Source organism: Miniopterus schreibersii (genome assembly GCF_964146895.1).
Source record: "Miniopterus schreibersii genome assembly, chromosome: X".
NCBI lineage: Eukaryota > Metazoa > Chordata > Mammalia > Chiroptera > Miniopteridae > Miniopterus > Miniopterus schreibersii.
This window is the reverse complement of record NC_138104.1, coordinates 43,513,940-43,537,312: the sequence shown is the minus strand read 5'-3', so window position 1 is coordinate 43,537,312 and position 23,373 is coordinate 43,513,940. Positions and strand designations below refer to the sequence as shown.

Below are 23,373 nucleotides of genomic sequence, written 5' to 3'. Positions count from 1 at the left end.
TGATCTCATTGGTAACCAATTCACTGTTTAATAACATGCTACTTAGCCTCTATGTGTTTGAATATTTCTGAGTTTTTTTTATACTGGTTGATTTCTAGTTTCTTGCCATTGTGATCCAAGAAGATGCTTGTTATGATTTCAGTCTTCTTGAATTCATAGAGACTTGTGCTGCACCCTAACATGTGGTCTGTTTTTGAGAATGTTCCATGTGTACTTGGGAAGAATGAGTATTCTGCTGCTTTGGATGAAATATTTTGGAAACATCAATTAAATCCATCAAAGCTAGTGTGTCATTTACTTCTCTGTTTCCCTATTGATTTTTTTGGTTTTGATTATCCCTATTGACTTTTTTGTCTTGATTCTCTGTCCAGTGATGACAGTGGGGTGTTAAAGTCCCTCAATATGATTGTGTTTGCTGGTGATCGCCTAGTTAAAGGTAACCAAAACTTTTTTATATATTTAGTTGTTCCTATTTTGGGTGCATATATATTTATAAGGGTTATTTCCTCCTGTTATATTGATCCCTTTAGTATTATGTAGTGACATTCTTTGTCTCTTGTTATGGTCTTTATTTGGAAGTTTATTTTGTCAGTAATAAGTATTGCTATTGCAGCTTTTTTTTGTTTGTTTCTATTTGGGTAGAATATTTTTTCCATCCCTTCACTTTAAGCCTGTGTGAATATTTTGCTCTCAGGTGGGCCTCTTGTAGACAGCATATATATGGGTCTTGTTCTCTTAAACATTCAGCTACCTTACGTCTATTGATTGGACCATTTATTCTGTTTGCAGTTTAAGTTTCTATTGCATATACTTATATGATTCCATTTTCCCCCTTATGATAATGTACCTTTCTCTCAATATTTCTTCTTCTTAAATCAGTCCTTTTATCATTTCTTGCAATGCTTGTTTGGTGGTACTGAACTCCTTTAGCTTTCTTTTCTCTGGGAAGCTCTTTATGTCATCTTCAATTTAAAATGATAGCCTTGCTGGATAAAGCAGTCTTGGTTGCATGTTCTTGCTTTTTATTACTTTGCAAACTTTTTGCCACTCCCTTATGGCCTGAAGTGTTTCTGTTCAGAAATCTGCTATCAACCTTATGGAAGTTCCCATGTAGGTCACTGCTTGTCTCTCTTGCAGCCTTTAATATTCTTTCTTTGTTCTTAACATTTGCCATTTTAATCATGATGAGTCTTGAAGTGGGTCTCTTGAGTTCCTCTTGTTTGGGACCCTCTGGGCTTTCTGAACTTGTGTGGCTTTCTCCCTCATCATCTTAAGGAAGTTTTCTGTGATTATTTCCTCCACCAAGTTCTCTATCTCTTGCTGACTTTCCTCACCCTCTGATACCCCTATGATGCGAAGGTTGTTTTTCTCCATGTAGTTCCAAAGTTTGCTTCGACTTTCCTCATGCTTTTTAAGTGCTTTTATTCTTTGCTGCTCTGATTGTTTTTTTCTACCTCATCTTCTAAGGCACTTATTCTATCTTCTGCTTCATTGAGCCTGCTTTTAATTCCTTCCAGCATATATTTGATATCACATATAGTATTTTTCCTTTCTGCCTGATTTTTGTTTATAATATCTGGCTTTTTTTCTTGTTTTTACCGTTTCTTGACCTTTTCATTAAGTGCCTTGTTGTTCTCATTAATTTCCTTGAGCATCCTTATAACCATTACTCTGAACCCTCTTTCTGATAACTTGCTTAACTCCATCTTATCAAGGTCTTTTTCTGGTGATTTTTCCTTTTCTTTAGTGTGGGGTTTGTTTTTTTGTCTCCTTATTTTAGTGACTCTTTGTGTTTATGTTCTGTATGTTAGATACATTTGCTTCCTCCCAGTTGTGTTGGGTGGGATTTTGTAGTGTGTGTCCAGTGGAGCCCAGAGATGTCTTTTCCTTATACTTCTGAGCTTTTTTGCTCTAGGCAAGTCCTTCTTGTGGGGGTCCCTTTTGTGGCTTCTTTGGGCTCTCCTGTTGTGATTGGGTTTAAATTGTTGTTGACCTGTTCTTAGGAGCACTCTCCTCTCAGGTTGGCTAACTGTGTGTCTCAACCCCAACCACATCCTGTGAGCTGTTGTCCATGTGCTGGCAATGCAAACCAAAACACTACCAAACTGCCAGGAAACAAGCAGTATCTTACAAAATATCCTGACAATCACAATCAAAATATCCCAAGAGAAAGTCGAATTGGGAGAGCAAAGCCAAAACACAAATACTAAAGCAAAAAATAAAACAAACCAAAAAACAAATAAACAAAACAGAGAGGGAGAGAAAGATATTATTGGTAATAGTAAATAGAAATAAAATATTATAATAGTAAAATAAAATAAAAAGTAAGAAATAGAGAAGCTACTGGGAGATAAAAGTGGAAGACAAAAAAATTAAAAGTAGAGCATAGGATTAGAAAAATAGTTTAAAAAAAATAAAAACAAAATAAACAAACAGAATCAAACCAAAAAACAGGAAGACAGAATAAAAGGGGAGAAAAAGAAAAGAAAGAGAAAAAAATGTTATGTCAATTGAACGAGAAAAGGGAGAGAAGTAAAGGAAAGGCTGGGAAGGCATCCAATAAGAGATATGAGGGAAACCAGAGAAAAGCGGTGAACTTATGGGTTATAATGATAATATCCTAGCAATTTAGCAGAGAATATCAAGAAAATCTTGATAATAAGAAAGAAAAAGAAATCAAAGCAAAAAAAAAAAAATCAAAGAAGCAATGCAAAACAAATTTTAATAAATTAACAATTTTAAAATGTAAAAATAATTTAAAAATTTAAAAGGAAAATTTTTTCTTTACTGTCTTTTTTCAAAAAACAAACAAAAAAATAAATCAGGTGAGTTTTGTCTAGGCAGCTTATGCAGCTTATGTTGTCTGAGGCTCACTGTTTTGTATGATGATTTTGGTTCTCCTGGGGGGTACTTGTGTATCAGCCAATGTCAGGAGCTGTCTAGCTTTGGATCTAGTGTCCTTAGGTAGTTGGCTGAACTGTGGCTCTTTGTGGATGACTTCCACTTGTCAGTTATTTTGCCTCTCCTTTTTGGTTGCCAGGTCTTACTCCAGAGTCTTCTGAGGAGTCTTTAGGGTGAAGGCCGGCTAGTGTAGCTTGGGCTATTTCTTCCTTTACTGAGAGGTTTCCCTGTCAGGCATTCACTGTGGGGAAGTTAGTCTCTGCTTCAAAGCCAACTCTTCAGTCTCTATCGTATCCTCCAATTCTAGTTCCCCATACAGTGGTCTGCTGCAGTTTCAGATTGAATTCAGTCTGTTGTCTTTTCTGTATGGGAAGTTTCAGTGGCCTGGGCTCAGTAGGTTCAATAAAAAAAAAAAAAAAATCAAGTGAGCACTTTGCCTACCCAATCCTTAGAAGGGGTTTCAAGCTTTTCCTCCAGTTCCCAAACAATAGTCCCTGAGAGTCTTTTACTTGTATTGTCATCCTATGAGCTGTTCTCCCGTCCCTCTCAGGACTGTGCCTTGCAAGGATATCTGGGGCTTCAGTGAGCTGAACCAACCCCTTTCCTATTGGGGGTGGTGCTCCTAGCCCACAGGAGAGATAGACATGCTTTGCCCTTCCTTTCCTTTATCTGATTGGCTGATCTCATGGTGTGCTTATTTCAAACTCTCCATTATGCAGACACAAATCCCAGCTTTTGCTGGCCTGTCTCCCCAATGCAAGCCAGGAAGGTGTACACCCATTCAGCAATCAAAAACTCAAAAATGCTCCAAGCAGCACACAGGCAGTGAACCCACCCTGAGAGGTCCCGTTGCACCTGTGCCTCTGTACCATGCAGGAGGGGTCACAAAGTCAGCCCCATGCTGCTTCCCTGCACGGCTGATCTCAGTAAAGCTGGGGCAGCTCTTTGTGCATTATCCAGGCTCCCCTTGGTGGAGGGGGCCAATAATCCCCAATTTGCCACACCAACAGCTATGGTGGCTGGAGACCTGATCTTACCCACCAGCAGCTTTTATGCCTCTCTGGTGGCAGAAGGGCTCTCAACCCCTTCCCTGCACCATACAGTTCAAATGTTCTCTGGAGTTCGACACAATGCCTTACAGGAAAACAGAACGTCCCTTTAGGTGGATGCTTAGTGCAGCCTTCTGCTCCCTTTATACTGGGAAACTGCACACTGTAGGACAGCCTTTCCCATGGTCAGCACCCAGGGTGAAAGTGTCCTGTCCTGTCTGCAACCGTTAGATGCATTGTTTCACTGGGAAGGCACCATTTCCTCCTCCCAGGCACACTGTTCCCCTGGCTCCCTCTGCCCACCTTTCATGGGCTCTCCTTTCCTTCTGCTCTGCTCTGGGTTTGAGATCCCAGTTTTTGGATGCCAGTCCACACTCCCAAGGGAGGGAGCTTTGCAGCCTCTAACCCTCAAGCCTCAGAGTCCAGCACTGGCTTCAGGATGACTCCCCCTTTCTACAGCTCCCTTCTCTTACCAGACCTTGATGTTTCTTCAGTGCTCCCTACTTGAAATATGTCCACTCAGGTATATTTCTCTTATTTTTCCAAGCTGGGTAAGCAGTATTTTAGCTGTAAATCCAGTACGTGGCTGGGAGCAAGGGTGCTCTGCTTTTTGCCAGAGTGCCACCATCTTCCATTCAAGTGTGGTGATATTATTAAGAAGCCTTTGTTTAGAGACATATAATTAAATATTTATGATTTTAATAATATGAGATATGTGATTTCCTTTGAAAGAATTGAGAAAAGGTGAAATTGTATTTGGGGTTATACAAAAAAAAAAAAAAATAGCCTCAGCTGATTTGGCTCAGTAGTTAAAGCATCAACCCGTGGAGTGAAAGGTCCTGAGTTCAATTCTTGCCAAGGGCATGTACTTTGGTTTTGAACTCGATCTCCAGCCCTGGCCAGGGCTAGTGCAGGAAACAACCAATCAATGTGTCTCTCTCACATCAATTTTTCCTTCCCCCACTTCTCTCTCTCTTCTATTCTCTCTGAAAAGCAGTGGAAAAAATATCTTTGGGTGTGGGTGAGTATATATATATAATGAACTGTTAGTTAATTGTTAAAGGTAAGTGATGGGAACATGGAATTTTATTATTCTATTCTCTTCATTTTCCTATATGTTTGAACTTTTCCATAATGAAGAATTTCTAAAAGGAGAGATTTTCTACAGCCAATCAGAAGAGAAGTACCTACTGACTTACCTGCAACAGTACACACATTTTCTGACTCCCTCTTGCCATTATGCAAGCTCCTTGGTAATGTGGGTTCCTTCTTTGTGCACTAGGACTCATCCACTCTTATCTATTCAGATGTCATTCCAGTAATCCTCCTTTTTTCTCACCTGCTTTATTAATTGCCTCTCTACTGAATCAGCCCCAATAAGCATATAAAATAATATAATTTTGCACATTGAACAAAAAAGTCTTCTTTAGACACTCTGCATCCCCCTGCAGCTATTGTCCCATTGTTCTATCCCATTTATATTCAGCCTCCTCAAGTGAGTTTTCTATGTTCATGTTTCCAATTCCTCCTATCCCATTCTCTCTAGAATCAATTTCAGCTAGACTTTTACTCCTAACACTCCACAGAACTGCTCTTGGTAAGGTCACCAATGACCTTGATGTTGCTAAATCTAGTGGTTAATTTCAGTCCACTAGAACTATCTTACTTGAAATATCAGTAGCATTTGATGCAGTTGATCATTTCCTTCTGCAAACACTTTCTTCATTTGGCTTCCTAAGTGACATACTTTACTGGTTTTCCTCCTTCCTTCCTATTCTCTACTTCACAGTATATTTTCCTGGTTTAATCTCATTTTTCTAATCTTTAAATTATTTGCTTCTCTATAATTCAGTACTTTTTTGTATTTAAACTCTTTCTTATCTTTAAATTTTATGTTTCTATCCTGAACTCTTCCCCTGAAATCCCCACTCCACTTAGATATTTAAAAGGTATAACAAACTTAACAGGTCTACACTTGAACACACTAAAAATGTGCTCCCTTTCTGTAGATTTCCCAATTTCAGTTGACAGTAACCACATACTTCCATTTGTTCAGGCTGAAAATTTTGGAGTCATCCTTGACTTATTTATCTCTGCCCCACATCCATTCCTCTCATCTGGATCATTTATTGTAGCTACTTCCTAAATGGTTTCCTTGTTTCATTCTTTGCACTTCTATAGTCTACTTTCAACACAGGAGCCAGCATTAAACTTTTAAAAATATGTGTCAAATCACATCACTTCTATTGTCAAAACTCTTCATTAGGTTTCCATTTCCCTCAGAGCAAAAGTCTAGTTATTAGAATGATTAAAAGCCCATGATTTGATCCACCTTTGTCTCTCAGACTCCAGTCACAAAGGCTTCCTTGATATTCAGTGATACTAGACAAATTCCTGTCCCCAAAACCTTTACATTTGTAAAAGAATGTTTTTCTCCCAGATATCCATGTAGCTCTCTCCCTCATCTCTTTTTAGATTTTTGCTTACGTAACATGTTCTCAATAATGTTTTTCCTGAACACCTTATTTTAAATTACAAATCATCCCCCAAACCCTCACCCTTCTTTCCTACTTCCTTACCATCTATAACACTACACATTTTATTTAGTCATTGTTTACCTATGGTCCCACCCTATCCTCAATAGAATGGAAGCAATATAAAGTAATAGCTTTTTGTATTTTGGTTCACTGATATATTCCAGTTCTTAGAACAGTGTCTGGCATAAAGTAAGTGCTTGATAAATGTTTTTTCAATTAAACAGTGAATGAATTTAGAGAGTTAGGTTGGAGCTAAATCACCCTGGCAGAGTTGATTTATTCATTAAATACAATAGACATGATGTTTCAAACCCATGATACCTTTAAAGATCATGAAAATGTTTTAACTTTAATTTATTTTAAAATTAGAAGGAAATATTTTGGGGTCCAAGATGGTGGCATATGAAACCACCTCTTTCCACAGACATACTGAATATACAAATACATAATGAGCAATTCTTCCTGAAGAGGAACTGAGGGCTTATTGAACAGCTTCTGCACAAAATAAAATAATAGAGGAAACCACTCTGAGTAAGGTACGAGAGATGAAGACATAGTAACAACAAAAACTCCTCCTCAAGGCTGCAACTGCAGTAGGGGGGGCCCTCACTAAAGGGACTGCATGTAAACTTGCCAGCCCTGGAACACAGAAAAAAAAAAAAAGTCAAAGGTGCTTTAAAGAACACCTAGACCCAGCTAGCATTGCTCAGGGGTTAGAGTGTCAGTAAGGATCCTGGGTTCGAGTCCTAGTCAGGGCACGTGCTTGGGTTGTGGGCTCCATCCCCAGTAGGGGGCGTGCAGGAGTCAGCCAAACAATGATGTTTCTGTCTCATTGGTGTTTCTACCTATCCCTCTGCCTTCCTCTCTCACTCTTAAAAAAAAAAAAAAAAAATTAAAAAAAACATAAAAAAAGTAAGAAAGCACACCTAGACTATAAGTAAAGGAAATCCACTTACTAACACTGAGTGTCTGCCAAAGGAGCAGGGAACTGCAGCAATGCTCTATGACCGCTCTATTCCCACTTTGCTGAGAGTTTTTATCATAAATGGATGTTGCTACCCTAGCAGGTTTGAGTCAGTGGTTAGAGTGTCAGCCCCATACTGAAGGGTCCCTGGTTTAATTCTGGTCAAGGACACACCTTGGCTGCAAGCTTGATCCTCAGCCCTAGTTGGGGTGCATTCCGGAGGCAGCCAATCAATGTGTCTCTCTCACATGGATGTTTCCCTCTCTCTCCCCCTTCCACTCTCTCTGAAAAGCAATGGAAAAAATATCCTCGGGTGAGGATTAAACAATAATACATGGGTGTTAGATTTTGATGAATGCTTTTTCTGTGTCTATTGATATGATCGTGTGATTTTTGTTTTTCAATTTGTTTGTATGATGTATCACATATGTTGATTGGAGAATACTGTACGAGCCTTGCATCCTTGGAATAAGACCCATTTGGTCATGGTGTATGATCTTTTTAATATATTGCTGGACCCAATTTGCTAATATTTTGTTGAGGATTTTAGCATCTATGTTCATCAGGGATATTGGCTTGCAATTCTCTCTCCTTGTGGTATCTTTATCTGGTTTTGGAATTAGAATAATACTGGCCTCATAAAAAGAGCTTGGAAGTGTTCTTTCCTCTTGGATTTTTTGGAACCATTTGAGGATAGATGTTAGTTCTTTAAATGTTTGGTAAATCACCCCCTCCCCCATGGTGAAGCTGTCTGGACCAGCATTTTTATTTACTGGGAATTTTTTAAAATTATTACTGCTTCAGTTTCATCAGTAGTTATCAGCCTATTCAAGCTTTCTAATTTTTCCTGATACAGTTGTGGAAGGTGGTATTTTCCCAGGAATTCATCCGTTTCATCCAGGTTGTTCAACTTGTTGGCATATAGTTGTTCATAGTATTTTGTTACAATCCTTTGTATTTCTGAAGTATCAGTTGTTACTTCACCTCTTTCATTTCCAATTTTATTTATTTTGGTCTTATCTTTGTTTCTTGGTGAGTCTGGCTAAAAGTTCATCAATTTTGTTTATCTTTTCAAAGAACCAACTCTTGATTTCATTGATCTTTCATATATTTTTTTTTTTTTTTAGTCTCTATGTCATTTATTTCTGCTCTGATCTTTATTCTTTCCTTCCTTCTACTTATTATGCTGTTTTCATGTTGTCTCTTTCTAATTCTTTAAGATATAGGGTTAGATAGTTTATTAGAAAATTTTTCCTGTTTCTTGAGATAGGCCTGTAGTGCCTCTGAGGACTGCTTTCACTGTGTCCCATAGATTTTGGGTTGTTGTGTTTTCATTTTCAATTGTTTCTAGGAAGTTTTTGATTTCTTCCTTGATCTTTTTGGTAACCCATTCATTATTTAATAGCATGTAATTTAGCCTCCATGTGTTTGAATGCTTTGGGGTGTTTTTACTGTAGTTGAACTCTGGTTTCAGGCCATTGTGATCCAAGAAGATGCTTGATATGATTTCAATCCTCTAGAATTTGTATTGACTTATTTTGTGTCCTAAGATGTGGTCTATCTTTCATAATGTCCTATGTGCACTTGAGAAGAATGTATATTCTGCAGATTTTGAGTGGAATGTTCTGTAAATGTCAATTAAAACCATCTGATCTAGTGTGTCATTTAAGGTCTCTGTTTTCTTGTTGATTTTTTGTCTGGAAGATATTTCCAGTGATGTCAGTGGGGTGATAAAGTCCCCTACTATTACTGTATTGTTGTCCATCTCTCTTTTAAAGTCCTCCAAGAGGTTTTTAATATATTTTGGTGTTCCTACAGTCGGTGGCTATATGTTTACCAAGGTTATATCCTCTTGTTGTATCCCTCCCCTTAGTATTATGAAGTGGCATTCATTGTCTCTTGTTATGGCCTTCATTTTGAAGTCTATTTCGTCAGATATGAGTATTGCTACCCCACCTTTTTTTTCATTTCCCTTTACATGGAGAATCTTTTTCCATACCTTCACTTTCATCCTGTGTGAGTCTTTTGTTCTGAGGTGGGTCTCTTATAGACAGCATATATATGGGTCGTGTTTTCTTATCCATTCAGCTACCTTTTGTCTTTCAATTGGAGTGTTTAAGCTATTTACATTTAAGGTTATTATTGATATGAACTTATTTGTGGCCATTATTATTCTTTATGTCCATGTTCCTCCTTCTCTCTATTTTTCTTCTTATAAGAATAGTCCCTTTAGCATTTCTTGCAGTGCTGGTTTGGTAGTAATGGACTCCTTTAGGTTTTTTTCTGTCTGCAAAGCTCCTGATTTCACTTCTAATTTTGAATGATAGCCTTGCTGGATAGAGTAGTCTTGGGTTCACACCCTTGCTTTTCATTACTTTGTATACTTCATGCCACTCCTATAGGGTCTGAAGTGTTTCTATTGAGAAATCAGATGACAGTCTAAAGAGAGCTCCCTTGTAGGTAACTTTGTGTCTCTCTCTTGCAGCCTTTAAGATTCTTTTTTTGTCTTTAACATTTGCCATTTTAATTGTGATGTGCCTTGGTGTCGGTCTTTTGGGGTTCATCTTGATTGGGACTCCCTGTGTTTCCTGGACTTGTGTGACTTTTTTCTACACCAGGTCAGGGAAGTTTTCTGTCATGATTTTTTTCAAACAGGTTATCCATTCCTTGCTCAGATTCTTCTTCTTACAGTAACCTTATGATGCAATGCTGTTACATTTCATGTTGTCCCAAAGCTCCCTAAGACTTTCCTCTTGCTTCTTGATTTTTTTTTTCCAGTTGTTGTTCTGAGTGGATTTCTTTTTTCTACCTCGTGTTCTAATTTGCTGATTCAGTCTTCAGCTTCATCTAGTTTACTGTTCAATCCTTCTAGGTTATTCTTTATTTCACCTCTGCCATTCTTTTTAATTTTCATTGTTTTATTACTTTTTAAAATTTATCTTTAATGTTGAAAGTATTAAAAAGGGGGACAGATGTCCCCCTTTTTCCCCCATTGACCCCTTCTGCCTTGACCCCACCCCCCACTCTAGACCTTCACCACATTATTTTCTGTGTCCATGGGTTATGCATATATGCATATAAATTCTTTGGTAAATCACTCCCCATCCACCCACTCACCTCCAACTTCCCTCTGATATTCGTCAGTCTGTTCCATACTTCTATGTCACTGAATCAATTTTGTTCATTGGTTTATTTTGTTCTTTAGATAACACATATAAGTGAGATCATGCAATATTTGTCTTTCTCTGTCTGGCTTATTTCACTTAGCATAATTTTCTCCAGATTCATCCATGCTGTCCCAAAAAGTAAGAGATCCTTCTTCTTTACAGCTGCATAGTATTCCATGGTGTAACTGCCCCACAGCTTTTTTACCTACTCATCTACTGCTGGGCACTTGGACTGTTTCCAGGTCTTAGCTATTCCAGCTATGTCATTCTTCATTTCTGATTAATTCTTTTTTTTTTTTTTTTTAAGTTATCTTTATTGTTGAAAAAATTACAGATGTCTCCTTCTTTCTCCCATTGACCCCTTCTACCCTGCACCCACCCACTGCTCCAGGCCTTCACTACATTATTGTCTGTGTCCATCGGTTATACATATATGTATATAAATTCTTTGGTTAACCTCTCCCCCACCCCACCCTCACTTTCCCTCTGAGATTCATCATTTTGTTCCATGCTTCTATTTCACTAGATCTATTTTTTTTCATTTTCATGGTGGTATAGCTCTCATTAAGCTCCTTATAATTCTCATTAAGTTGCTTGTAGTTCTCACTAAGTTGTTTGAGCACCCATATAACCTTTATCTGACAAATTGCTTAACTCTATTTCATTTAGTTCCTTTCCTGACTATTCGTCCTTTTCTTTCATTCAGGGGTTGTCTCCCCACTTTAGAAGTCTGGTAGCCTGGGGTGCCAGGTGAGCTGGATGAGGTGGGTGGGGTAGTAGGAGCTGTTCTGTGCCTTCAGATATGACTGGTTGTGCCAAGTTGCAAGGGTGAGTATTATCTTCTGGTGGTGCCAGATTAGGCATGCTATGCCACTGTGGCAGGTCCATGTGTCCAGGGTTGTCTGGTCTTAGTGCTCCAGTCTTCCAGGGGCGATGGTGCAGGCCCGCCAGGTCTTGGAGGCAGGTCTGTCTGTCTGGAGGTGTTAAGTCTTCTCTCCCAGGCAGTTGTCAGGATGCAGGGCCATTTGTCCAGTGACACTGGGTCAGGCACAATGGGTCACTGTGGCTGGTCTGTGTGTCTGGGAGTGTTGAGTCACGATGGCAGGGCCAGGTGCTCCACATCAAGGTGCTGGGGCCAGTTATCCAGGAGTGCTGGGCTGGGCATGCTAGGTTTCAGGGGCAGGCACCTGTGTCCAGGTAGGCCACTTTTCAAGGTGACATGGCTTGCCTGGTGCTCAGATGGTGGAGGAGTCTGGCCAGCTGTGGGGCCTGGGCTGAGCCTGGTTCTCTACTGCTGGGGGGGGTGGGGTTGACCTTGAGCTCCGCTCCTGGAGGAACTCAGCTGGGCCTAGCCTTCCACTGCTGGAAGGGGTGGGTCAGTTCAGACATTGTGTTGCTGGAAAAAGTGGAGTATGCAGGGTTCTCTGCTGGTGGAAGGTCCAGAGTTGATAGAGAGCGCTGGGCCTGCTGGGCACTCTCTTCATGCAGAGGCCATGTTTGGCTGAGTACTTGCTGTTGGAGAAGGCAAGGCCTGCAGTGCACTCTGTTTACAGAAGAGAGGGGCAGTCTTGGTGCTCCTCTGAAAGCAAGGCCTGCAGCTGGGCTCTCCAGTCTCCAATATGGTGCAGCACCTGACAAAGCTTTAAGCTGGTCCTCTGAGGCTCAAGATCAGGTGCCCGAGTTTCTAGATTTGGCCCATGTGTCCTGGGGCTTTGGGTCCCAGCTGTGGGGCAGCCAGTGCCTGTCTGTGACCTACGGGGGCTGGGGCTCAGTTGCTCTCCTGCCCCTCCATGGGAAGACACTGTGGTTCTTCCAAAATGGTCCACTCTCCCACCTGAAGCAAAGAGAAGCACTCACAGAGCAGCACACAGTGACCGGCAGCTCCCCCACCAGGAGTGCCCAAACCACTCATGGAGCTCCTGCTCTGCTTCCCAGACAGATCTCTCACACTCATACCCATGCACACTCCCCCTCACACCCACTCACCCACTCACACTCTCACCCTCACGGCAGTCCTGCCTGCTGTCATGTTGGATCTCTTCTCTCAAAATATATTTAAAGTGATGAAAGTAAAAACTTACATCCAAGAATACCCTTCCTGACAAGGTTATCATACGGAGGTTAAATGAACAACATTAAGAGTTTTCCAGAAAAGCAAATAATAAAGGAGCTCATCACCACTAAAACAGCCTTACAAGAAATATTAAAGGGTCTTTTTTTAGCTGAAAAAGAAAGACCATAACTAGAAATAATACACACACACACACACACACACGAAATTAGAAATCAATTTAAAAATGAAAACAAGCCCAGTTGGCATGGCTCAGTGGTTGAGCATTGACCTATGAACCAGGAAGTCGAGGTTCATTCCCAGTCAAGGCACATGCCCAGGTTGCAGGTTTGATCCCCAATAGGGGGTGTGCAAGAGACAGCTGATCAGTGACTCTCTCTCATCATTGATGTTTCTATCTTTCTCCGTCTCCCTTCCTCTCTCTGAAATCAATAAAAACATATTTAAAAAAAAAATAAAACTGGAAAAAAAAAATCACAAAAATGTAGACTCTAAACAACATGCTACTAAACAACCAATGGGTCTCCAAAGAAATCAAAAAGGAAATAAAAAAAGTACCTTGTGAAAAATAAAAATAAAAACACAACTTTCCAAAATCTATGAGACATAGCAAAAGCAGTTCTAAGAGAGAGCATAGTGATACAAAAAAAAGAAACAAGAAAAATCCCAGATAAACAATCTAACTTAAACCTAAACAAACTAGAAAAATAAAAACAAAGCCCAAAGTTAGTAGAAGGAAGGAAATAATAATGATCAGAGAGGAGATAAGTGAAATAGAGATAATAAAAAACAATAGAAAAGATCACTGAAACCCAAAGCTGGTCTTAGAAAAGATAAACAAAATCAATAAACTTTTAGCCAGATATATCAAGAAAAAAAGAGAGAGGGCCCAAATAAATAAAAATCAGAAATGAAAGAGAAGTTAAAACTGACACCACAGCCCTGGCCTTTGTGACTCAGTGGTTAGAGCATCAGCCTGCAGACTGAAGGGTTGTGGGTTTGATTCCCAGTCAAGGGCACGTACCTCTGTTGCAAGTACCACACCCTGCTTATAGGTGTGTCTCTCTCACATCGATGTTTCTCTCTCTCTCTCTCTCTCTTTCTCTTTCTTCCCTCTTCCCTCCCTTCCTCTCTTTAGGAATCAATGGAGAAAATGTCCTCAAGTGAGGATAAAAAAAACAACAAATAAAAACTGACACTACAGAAATACAAAAGATCATAAGAGACGACTCTGAACAATCATATGCCAATACATTGAAAAATCTAGAATAAATGGATAAATTCCTAGAAACACACAACTTTCTAAGACTAAATCATAAAGAAATAAAAAATATTAATGTACTGAATACAAGTAAAAAATTGAATCAGTAATTTAAAAAGCCCCAATAGACAAAAGTCCAGAGCCAGAAAACCTCACAGGTGAATTCTAGAAAAATTTAAAGAAAAGTTAATACTTATTCTTCTCAAATTATGCCAAAAACTGAAGAGGAAGGAACACTTCCAAATTAATTTTATGAGACCAACATTACCCTGATACCAAAGCCAAACAAATACACCAAAAAATAAAATAAAATAAAATAAAATTATAGACCAACATTAATGATGAACATAGATGCAAATATCCTCAATATATTAGGAAACAAAATTTAAAAATATATTAAATGGATCATACACCATGATCAAATAAAATTTATTTCAAGCATGCAAGGATGGCCCAACATCCACAAATCAATTGATGTGATACACCACATTAATAAAATGAAGGCGCCCGGCCGGGAGTGGCTCAGTGGTTGAGCGTTGACCTAGGATCCAGGCGATCGGGGTTCGATTCGTGGTCAGGGAACATGCCTGGGTTGTGGGCTTGATCAATGACTCTCTCATCATTGATGTTTCTGTCTCTCTCTCTCCCTCTCCTTTCCTCTCTCTGAAATCAATAAAGATATATTTAAAAAAATAAAAATAAATAAAATGTAGGGTAAAACCCTTATGATCATCTCCATAAGGGCAGAAAAACATTTGACAAAATTCAACATCCATTTTTGAAAAGAACTCTCAACAAAGTCGGTATAGACAAAATGGACCTCAACATAATAAAAGCCATATATGACAAGCCCACACCTAATATCATACTCAATGGTGAAAAGCTGAAATTTTCTTTCACTAAAATCAGGAACAAGACAAGGATGCCTACTATCACTGCTCTTATTCAACATTGTTTTGGAAGTTCTAGCCACAGCAATTGGGCAAGAAAAAGAAATAAAAGGCATCCAAATAAAAAAGGAAGAAATTTAACTGTCATTATCTGCAGATGACATGATACTATATACAGAGAACCATAAAGATTCCACCAAAAACTATTCAAACTAATAAATTAATTCAGTAAAATAGCAGGATATAAATAAAATTAATTTTCAGAAATCAGTAGCATTTTTATATACTAATAATGAGCTATCAGAAACAGAATTTAAGAAAACAACCCCAGTTACAATTACACCCAAAATAATAAAATACTTAGGGATAAATTTAACCAAAGAGGTAAATGACCTGTATTCTGAAAACTAGAAGGCATTGTTAAAAGAAATTAAAGACAACACAAATGGAATGGTATACTGTGCTCATGGATTGGGAGAATTAATATTGATAAAAGCTCCATACTTCCCAAAGCAATATACATATTCAATGCAATTCTCATAAAAATTCCAATGGCATTTTCACAGAACTAGAACAAAGTACCCTAAAATTTGTATGGAACTACAAAAGGCCCCAAATAGTCAAAGCAGTGTTGAGCAAGAAGAACAAAGCTGAAGGTATCAGGCTCCCTGATTTCAAACTAGACTACAATTCTATAGTCATAAAAACAGGATGGTACTGGCTCAAAAACAATTGTATAGATCAGTGGAACGGCATAGAGAGCCCAGTGATAAGTTCACAAAAATAGAGTCGATTAATCTATGACAAAGGAGTCAAGAATATACAACAGGGAAAAGATAGTCTCTTTAATAAATAATGTTGAGAAAGCTGAATGGCTACATGCAAAAGAATAAAACTGGACTACTATGTTACACGATATATAAAAATAAATTCAAAATGGATTAAAGACTTAAATGTAAGACTTAAAACTATGAAACTCCTAGAAGAAAGTACAGTCAATAAACTCTTTGACATAAGTCTTAGTAATATTTTTCGGACTAGTCTCCTCAGTCAAAGGCAACAAAAGCAAAATAAACAAAAGGGAATACATCAAATTTTTAAAAAAAGCTTTTGTAAAGAAAACCATTGACAAAATTAAAAGGCAACCTACTGAATAAGAGATAATATTTGCAAATCATAATCTGATAAGAGGTTAATATCCAAAGTATATAAAAAGAAAATACAAAATTTAATGGCAAAAATACTAACAACCCAGTTTTTAAAAATGGGTAAAGAATTTGAATGAATATTTTTCCTAATAAGACATACAGATGGCTATTGGGCACATGAAAAGATGCTCAACATGGCTAATCATCAAGGAAAAGCAAATCAAAACCACAATGAGATATCACCTCACACCTGTCAGAACGGTTATTTTTAGAAAGACAAAATTTTAAAATACAAGTGTTGGCAAAGATGTAGAGAAAAGTGAACCCTTGCATACTGTTGGTGGGAATGTAAAATGGTGCAGCCACTGTGGAAAACAATGTGGAAATTTCTCAAAAAAAGTACAAGTTAAACTACTACCACATGATCCAGCAATTCCGCTTCTGGGTATTTATCCAATGAAAACAAAAACACTAATTTTAAGAGATATGTGCACCCCTATGTGACCAGCATTATATAAGTATAAATTGAAGTATTATGTAAAATAGCCAAGATATGAAGCAATCTAAGTGTCCATAATAAATAAATGGATAAAGAAAAGGTGTGTGTGTGTATGTGTTGGTGTGTGTGTGTGTGTGTGTGTGTGTGTGTATGTGTATGTATATTGTATACATGAAATCTTGTCATTTGTGACAACAGAGATGGACCTAGAAGATATTATGCTAATTTGAAATGCAAGACATAGAAAGAAAAATACCGGATAATTTCAACTTATATGCGGAATCTATAGAACAAAACAAATGAACAAACAAACAAAACAGACTCATAAATGCAGGAAACCAGAAGGGGTAATGGTTGGGGCACAAGCAAAATGGGTGAGGGAGATTGAGAGTACAAAATTCCTGTTGTAAAGGAAATCATGAGGATGTAATGTACAGCATAGGGAATATTGTCAATAATGTAATAACTTTGTATGGTGATGAATAGTAACTAGACTTATGGGAATCATTTTGTAATGTATATTAAAATTGAATCTCTATGATGAACACCTAAAACTAAAAGGAAAAAGTATATGACTTCATTTGGATAATCTAAAACTGGTTATATATTTAACAGTATTTTGCAACAGTTGGATTTTTATTATATTTTAAAATATTTCATTATTTTATCACATATCTGATAAAGGACTTGTATCTACAATGTATATTTTTATTTTATTTTATTTATTTATTTATTTATTTATTTATTTATTTTTATATATATATTTTTTTGTATATTTTTAAAACTCTGAAACTCAACAATAAGGAAACAATCACATTAAAAGATGGGCAAAGAATTTGAACAAAGACTTCACCAAAAAAGTAAGGCAAACAAACACATGAAAATATGTTTAACATAATTAGCTATCAGACAAATGCAAATTAACCCCATAACGAGATATCACTACATATCTATTAGACCAGTTGAAGTAAAAAATAGTGATAATACCAAATACTGAATGCTCAGAAACTGATTAGTGGGTTCAAGTGATGACAGCCTGAACTCCTTTATCAAGATTCCATCAGTTTTACATCTAATATCTCACTCACTGATGATCACTGCTAGATCTTTTACTTCATTAGAGGTTATAAAATTGTGATTTTTCTATATTTATTTCTATATTTTTGACAGTTATTAATTGCATTTTTTGTGAAAAGAAGAGCTTGCTCTCATTAGAGGCTATTTGGCTGTCCTGAAATAGTTTGTACAGGAAAAGCAGAATAAAATACTGAGTTCTTTTCTTTTAATTGTTAATTGTCAGAGTAAGGAGTTGTCTTACTCACTTCAAATAGTACTCAATGGTCTCTTTGGGATTAAGGGAGAGGGACCTTTATTCCCCTCTTTCAGTATTTTTAATGAACTTAGGATTTTTTCTATATTCATTGTGTTTCAAACACTTGCAGTTACTATTACATTTCAATACTCTGTGTACTTTTGACATGATCCCATTGGTCTGATTATTTTCTTGCTCACAGACCCAACAATATAACACAATCTCTTCTTATTTATTTCTTATTGCAAATCTGAAATTAGCTATTCCTCCTCCAAAAGTCCCAATACTTTTTATGTAAGGTAGTATTTAGAGCCCTTCTGTGCATAATTTTGTATTGTTTATTAAAGACTAATTTAAAGAAAAAAAATTGTACTCTCAATGTTGATCTGAATTGTTTTATTATAATGTTATTTAAACATAAACAAGAGTAGACCTGTGTATGAATAAGTGCCTTAGGCTTACAGTGCTTATCAATTATAAAACCAAAACAATAAACAGCAAAACTAATAAATTGACAGCATTAATTTAATGTTATGCATTATATTGTTTTGCTGAAACTAAATTACAGTTCACAACATGAATGTGACTCCACAATGGCATATTGAGTGCAGCTTGTCTTATACACTATGGGATGACTCATTTCTCTGGCCCTTTTATTCTAACTACCAAGTAATTGTATTATGTACAGTACACCTGGTAGAGCATAATATCATTTACAAACAAAGTCTGACTTCATCATTTCAAATCAACCCAAAACAATTAAAGTGGTACTATCTGGTGTCAGTGTGCTTGTAAATACAAATACAAAAGTGAGTGTTGATAATGTATGGCAGTGTTCAGTCATAGGGTAGTCTTCTAGATGACCCAGAATGTGCTTATGTCAATTTATTTTAAATTATTTCCTTTGGGAGATGGTCAGGTTACTATTACAATAAGAAGGCTAAGAATTTTCATAGAAGAGGTTGACATTAAAGGGAATATAGCTCATGGCAAACTGTGACTCCAGAAGCATATGAGAAGAAACAACAATATGTGGTTTTTAGATGTACATAGCAAAATACTGTTAGCCAAGATTACTGGGGTGAGTAGAGGGAATTAATGAACAAGCTACAAAACGAAGCAAGATATAAATTACAAAGAGTTTATGGCACCTAATTAATAGTATTGGTCTTGGGGCTAATAAGAAATTACAAAAATACAGAAGCGTGGATGTAAAAACAACAACAACACACACACACAGACAAAACCACTATTTAAAATAATAGCACAAACAACCATCCTTAACGTAGCATTCAATGCACTCCTTTAAATCAATATTGACCATATATCTAAAAGACATATATTGGATCGTCTCCCACATTGTTGCCGAGCTGGAATTCCCATAAGCCGCCTTCTGTCCTTGCCTGGGTGTCAACCTGGACTTCTAATGGGAGTTGACAGCAATGTTTAAGCAAGGGAGTGAGATAATCAACTTTATTTGTGTGGGGTTTTTTTTGTTGTTTTTTTTTTTTTTTTATGCAAGTGATCTCTGTGGTAGTGTAAACTCTACACTAGAAACGATACCAACTGGAGTAAAGGGAGACTTGAAGCAGATAAATGAATCAGGAAGCTATTGCAGTCCATTTGTTGAGGGCCTCTGCTGAAGTGAAAATGGAGCGAGGAGGCTTGATTTGAGATATTTTTATGATTTGGTGATTTCTGATTTCAGAACCTGATAAGCAAATTGACACAAAGAAACCAGTTAGGAAGGTGTTACAACAATTCAGGTAAGAAGGGATATGAACCTGAACAAAGTAATGACATTGGGAATGGGAAAAAAAGGGATGACTTCTATAGATATTAAGGAAGTAGAATTCTGAAGACATTTGGATGGACCAGATGTTTGGAGAAAGAGAGAGGAGCAAAAATGATCTTCAGGTTTTAAAAATTATCTACTACAATGTACCATTCACAAAGGTAATTGATGTAAAAACTCCACATCTTTCTTAGCTTTCTTCCATCAAGGTCCTATTGGAGTTGTCACTGGTAGAAGACCTTTCAAGTAGTACTTGCCAGAGTATACAACATAGAAACACATCATGTATAGGAATAGACTCATAGAAATACCTTTCTTCATCTAGGAGAAAATGTAAAAGTGTAAATATATAACATCTACAGGGGCTGGCAAAGTACAGCCCACAGGCCAAATTTGTATAGCTGTCTGCTTTTCTTAAACTGTTGTTTATACTTTCTTTTATTTTTGCCTTTTTTAATGGCCTGCAACTAATAATGGTTTTTACATTTTTTAATAGTCTTCATGCTAAAATGACATAAAATTCAAATGTCAGTGTTCCTAAATAAAGTTTTACGGGAACAGAACCATGCTCATTTGTGTACGTAACATTTATGGCTACTTTTGTGCTATAATTGCAGATTTGAATAGTTATGATAGAGACACTATAGCCCTCAAAGCCTAAAATATTTATTACCGGACACTTTCCAGAGAAAGCTTGAGGATCCCTGGTCTACTATGAGCCAGGAACTGAGGTAGGGCTTTCACATCATGTCTCTATTTTTCTCAAAACCTTTAGTGGTGCATTAGGTTAAGAGACCTGGAGAAATTGTCTAGCTAATTGAGAACAATAACATGTTTTATTTATAAAATACTCAAATTATTTAGACAAATGTAGTGAGTTACCTTCTTTATTTTTAAAGGATTCTATCCTTTCCCTGCTATTTATTTCAAATGCTCATAGTAGTAAACGTAAATTTTCAGAATACAGCATAAGGCTCTTTGCAAATCCAACCTTTGACTCACATTCCATCACTTTTTTCCCCTACCGGTCACCACTGAATTTTTCCACTGTTCTCCCATTATGTGCAGGCACAAGTTCAAAGTGAGATATTCAAGAGATATTTTAGTGTTCATTTAATTTAGGTCCCTTCTCCACCTTTCCCTTGTATGGTTTTCTTCACTCTACTTTCTTCAACTAGTTGTCTACCATTACGGAATATAAAAGGAAGGTAGGGAGGTAGGAAAACTGCAAAACGCACATAGATTTACTGGGGAGAGGCATACCTCTTACCACTCTGGTCAGCTTCATTGGTCAAATCCTCGAGGGTAGGGCAGAGTTTTTTTTAACGTAGTACAACATTTTTTAGAGGTTCAGCGAGTAGCCATTCAGTCATTGATTCCCCCCTTCCACTCCCTTGGGAAACCTGGAAAACAGAAAATCTTCCCAAAGAAACTCCTCAGAAGCGCGCCAAGATCAAGGCTTGTGGACTTGTACTCGTCTGGCTTTGCAGCCTCCACTGCCGGTTGGCGGGGTCTCTAAGCCCAAACCAACCCAGCGCGGGCTTCCTGGTCTCCCCAGCGCGCGCCTGCGCGAGCTCCCCTCCGGCCCCTTACCCTGCAGCAGTGGTACCGTGACGTAATGCAACCTCAGCAGTCAGCAGCGATATAAAGAAGGACGGGGCGGTGCGCCTCCCAGACGCAGAGTAGCTTGTGATTGGCTCTGGCTGCGGAACTTCGGAAACCCGAAAGCGAGGACCTTACGGTTCCACAGCTGCCGCCCCCCGCAGAAATCCGGAGCGCGGTCAGAATCCTACTGGCGGAGGAGGCGGCGGCGGTGCCATCTGCAGGTAAGGAGACTCCTGAGGAGGAAATAGAGGGACTTGGGTCCCCTGCGCTCAGTGTCTCGCCAGTGAGGAGAGGAGAAGCTCGTACCCAGCGTGTACTGTAGGGCGAAGGGAACAATGGAAGAGGCGTCTAGTCCCTAAGCTACCCTCCCCCTCGGGCGCACAGTTCTACTCCTCAGCCGCGGCCGGTGGCTGGAAGAATTGAGGGTAGTGTCTCCTCCTCAGCTGACCTCTTCTTTCAGTACACCAGAGCCCCTGGGGGCAAGAGCCCTCCTGGAGGCCGTCAGTGGTTTTGGGAAAATGGCGGAAAACAAAAACGGTGAAGTGAAGAATGCGACGTCCCCCTGGCATTTTATTTCTGCTACCCCCGCCCCCTGCCAATACTCCTTTCACTAGCGCCCCCGACACCCCCCCCCCCCCCCCCCCCGCCACATCTCCCCTGCCCCCGCCTGCCTCGAATGGTAACCTTGGAATTCGCGAGGGATGGCGGCATTTGCTATGAGGTGGCACTGAATCAGGCATTTTAGGGCATAGGTAGCCATCAGAGCCAGGAAGGGGCGGTGGCGTGTGCTGCAAGTGTCGCCACTGCTAATACACCACCATTTTGGTTCTTAGCCTTCTCCCACATAGCGGGGCAGAGGGAGCGGGAGGAGGATGAGGAGTTGAGCAGCACGGCGTGGGTAGCAGCGGTGGTGACCGCTGCACCAAGTGAAAGGAGGGAGGAGGGGAAAGGGTATTCATGTCTCTTCACTCTTTTCCTTTCCGCGGCGAAGGTGCTCTTGTTCGGTTAAGGATCCAGTTAGATGGGTAATATATGAAAGGGCACGTGTGTGCATTCTGCTCGAAAAGATTGAAACTTGGCATGGTCTCGGGAAAGGGAGACGTATGCGGGAAGAAGGTTGTATCCAAAGCTGCAATACTGCTATTTGCCAGGGCTCCTTTGTCTCCTATCTCTGCAAATACTACTTTCGCATTCTCTTGCTCTGCCTTCTTAGGATTTCTCTTCCATCCCTTACCCTATTTACATCACTGAGAAGCTCGGTCTTAAATAAGCTATGTCTAGAGGAGATTGCTGAGAGTAACATTTGTGTGTGTATGTGAGTTCTGCTTCCCCTACATTGCTGGAAAGATGTTTACTTGAAGCGTACTTGGTGGTTACCTCCATTCAGTGACATAGACTCTTTGGAAGACTGAAAAGCCTAGCGATCTATTGGCTATTGAATACTTACACTGCTGTTCTCACACCTAATTTATTATTGATTTTATTGAAACTGCCTATATGTGAATAAAGGTGCTCCAATTTATTTGGTATTCATACAGCGTGGCACTTCCCATAATAGTTGGATTACGTGTTCAAATTTTTACACTTCATTTGAGCGCTAGTGCAGCTTTTTCTCTATGGATTTGGCAAGGATAAAGCTTGCCCTTGGTTGGTTCTCTTTCACTTTTCAAAGTATGGTGCTGCTGGTGATTTTTAAAATGTGATTTAGAGAAAATTTTGGTTTAAACAAGTGGTCGAATTCTAAGTGTAATAGTGTTGCTTATATCGTGGTAGGTAGTTGTTTCTGTTGTAATCCCTACGGTTGCTGTTTAGATGAACAGATTTGAGCATATCAGCTCAGATTAAAAGTGTAAAGAAAATTCTTAGTTGTGTAAGAGATTTGGTTTAAAATGTTTTAAAATATCTAATTCTAAATGTATTTTTACAATAGGTAAAGAAAAAATTTTTCCAAAGAAAATAATATAGTTCAGAAGGAAAAATAAAAAGAAATTGCTGCAGATTTTATTTTACAATGTAAGAAAAACCTACAATTACTTCAAGACTCTATATTAAGGTGATTAACAAATTTACAGTGTTTTATCTTACTTAATAACTAAACAAAATTAAGTGTTTAAAACATTTTAAAGACATTTATAATTGTTCTGTTAGTAATAAAGAAAACAATTGCTCTAATT

At 38.4% G+C, this 23,373-nt stretch overlaps 1 protein-coding gene across 5 annotated transcripts in view; it reads left to right on the top strand.

The window, feature by feature from the left end:
- Window positions 1-21,267: 21,267 nt before the first annotated feature.
- Window positions 21,268-23,373, top strand: part of ZNF711 (zinc finger protein 711) — a 29,590-nt gene continuing 27,484 nt past the window's right edge. For 2 of the 5 annotated variants that reach the window (XM_081125844.1, XM_081125847.1), the window contains exon 1: window positions 21,268-21,420. The gene's annotated coding sequence lies outside the window, so the exon portion shown is untranslated. Of the gene's footprint in view, window positions 21,421-23,127; window positions 23,253-23,373 lie in introns of those variants that run through there. The other 3 variants (XM_081125846.1, XM_081125848.1, XM_081125845.1) reach the window with 3 other exon arrangements.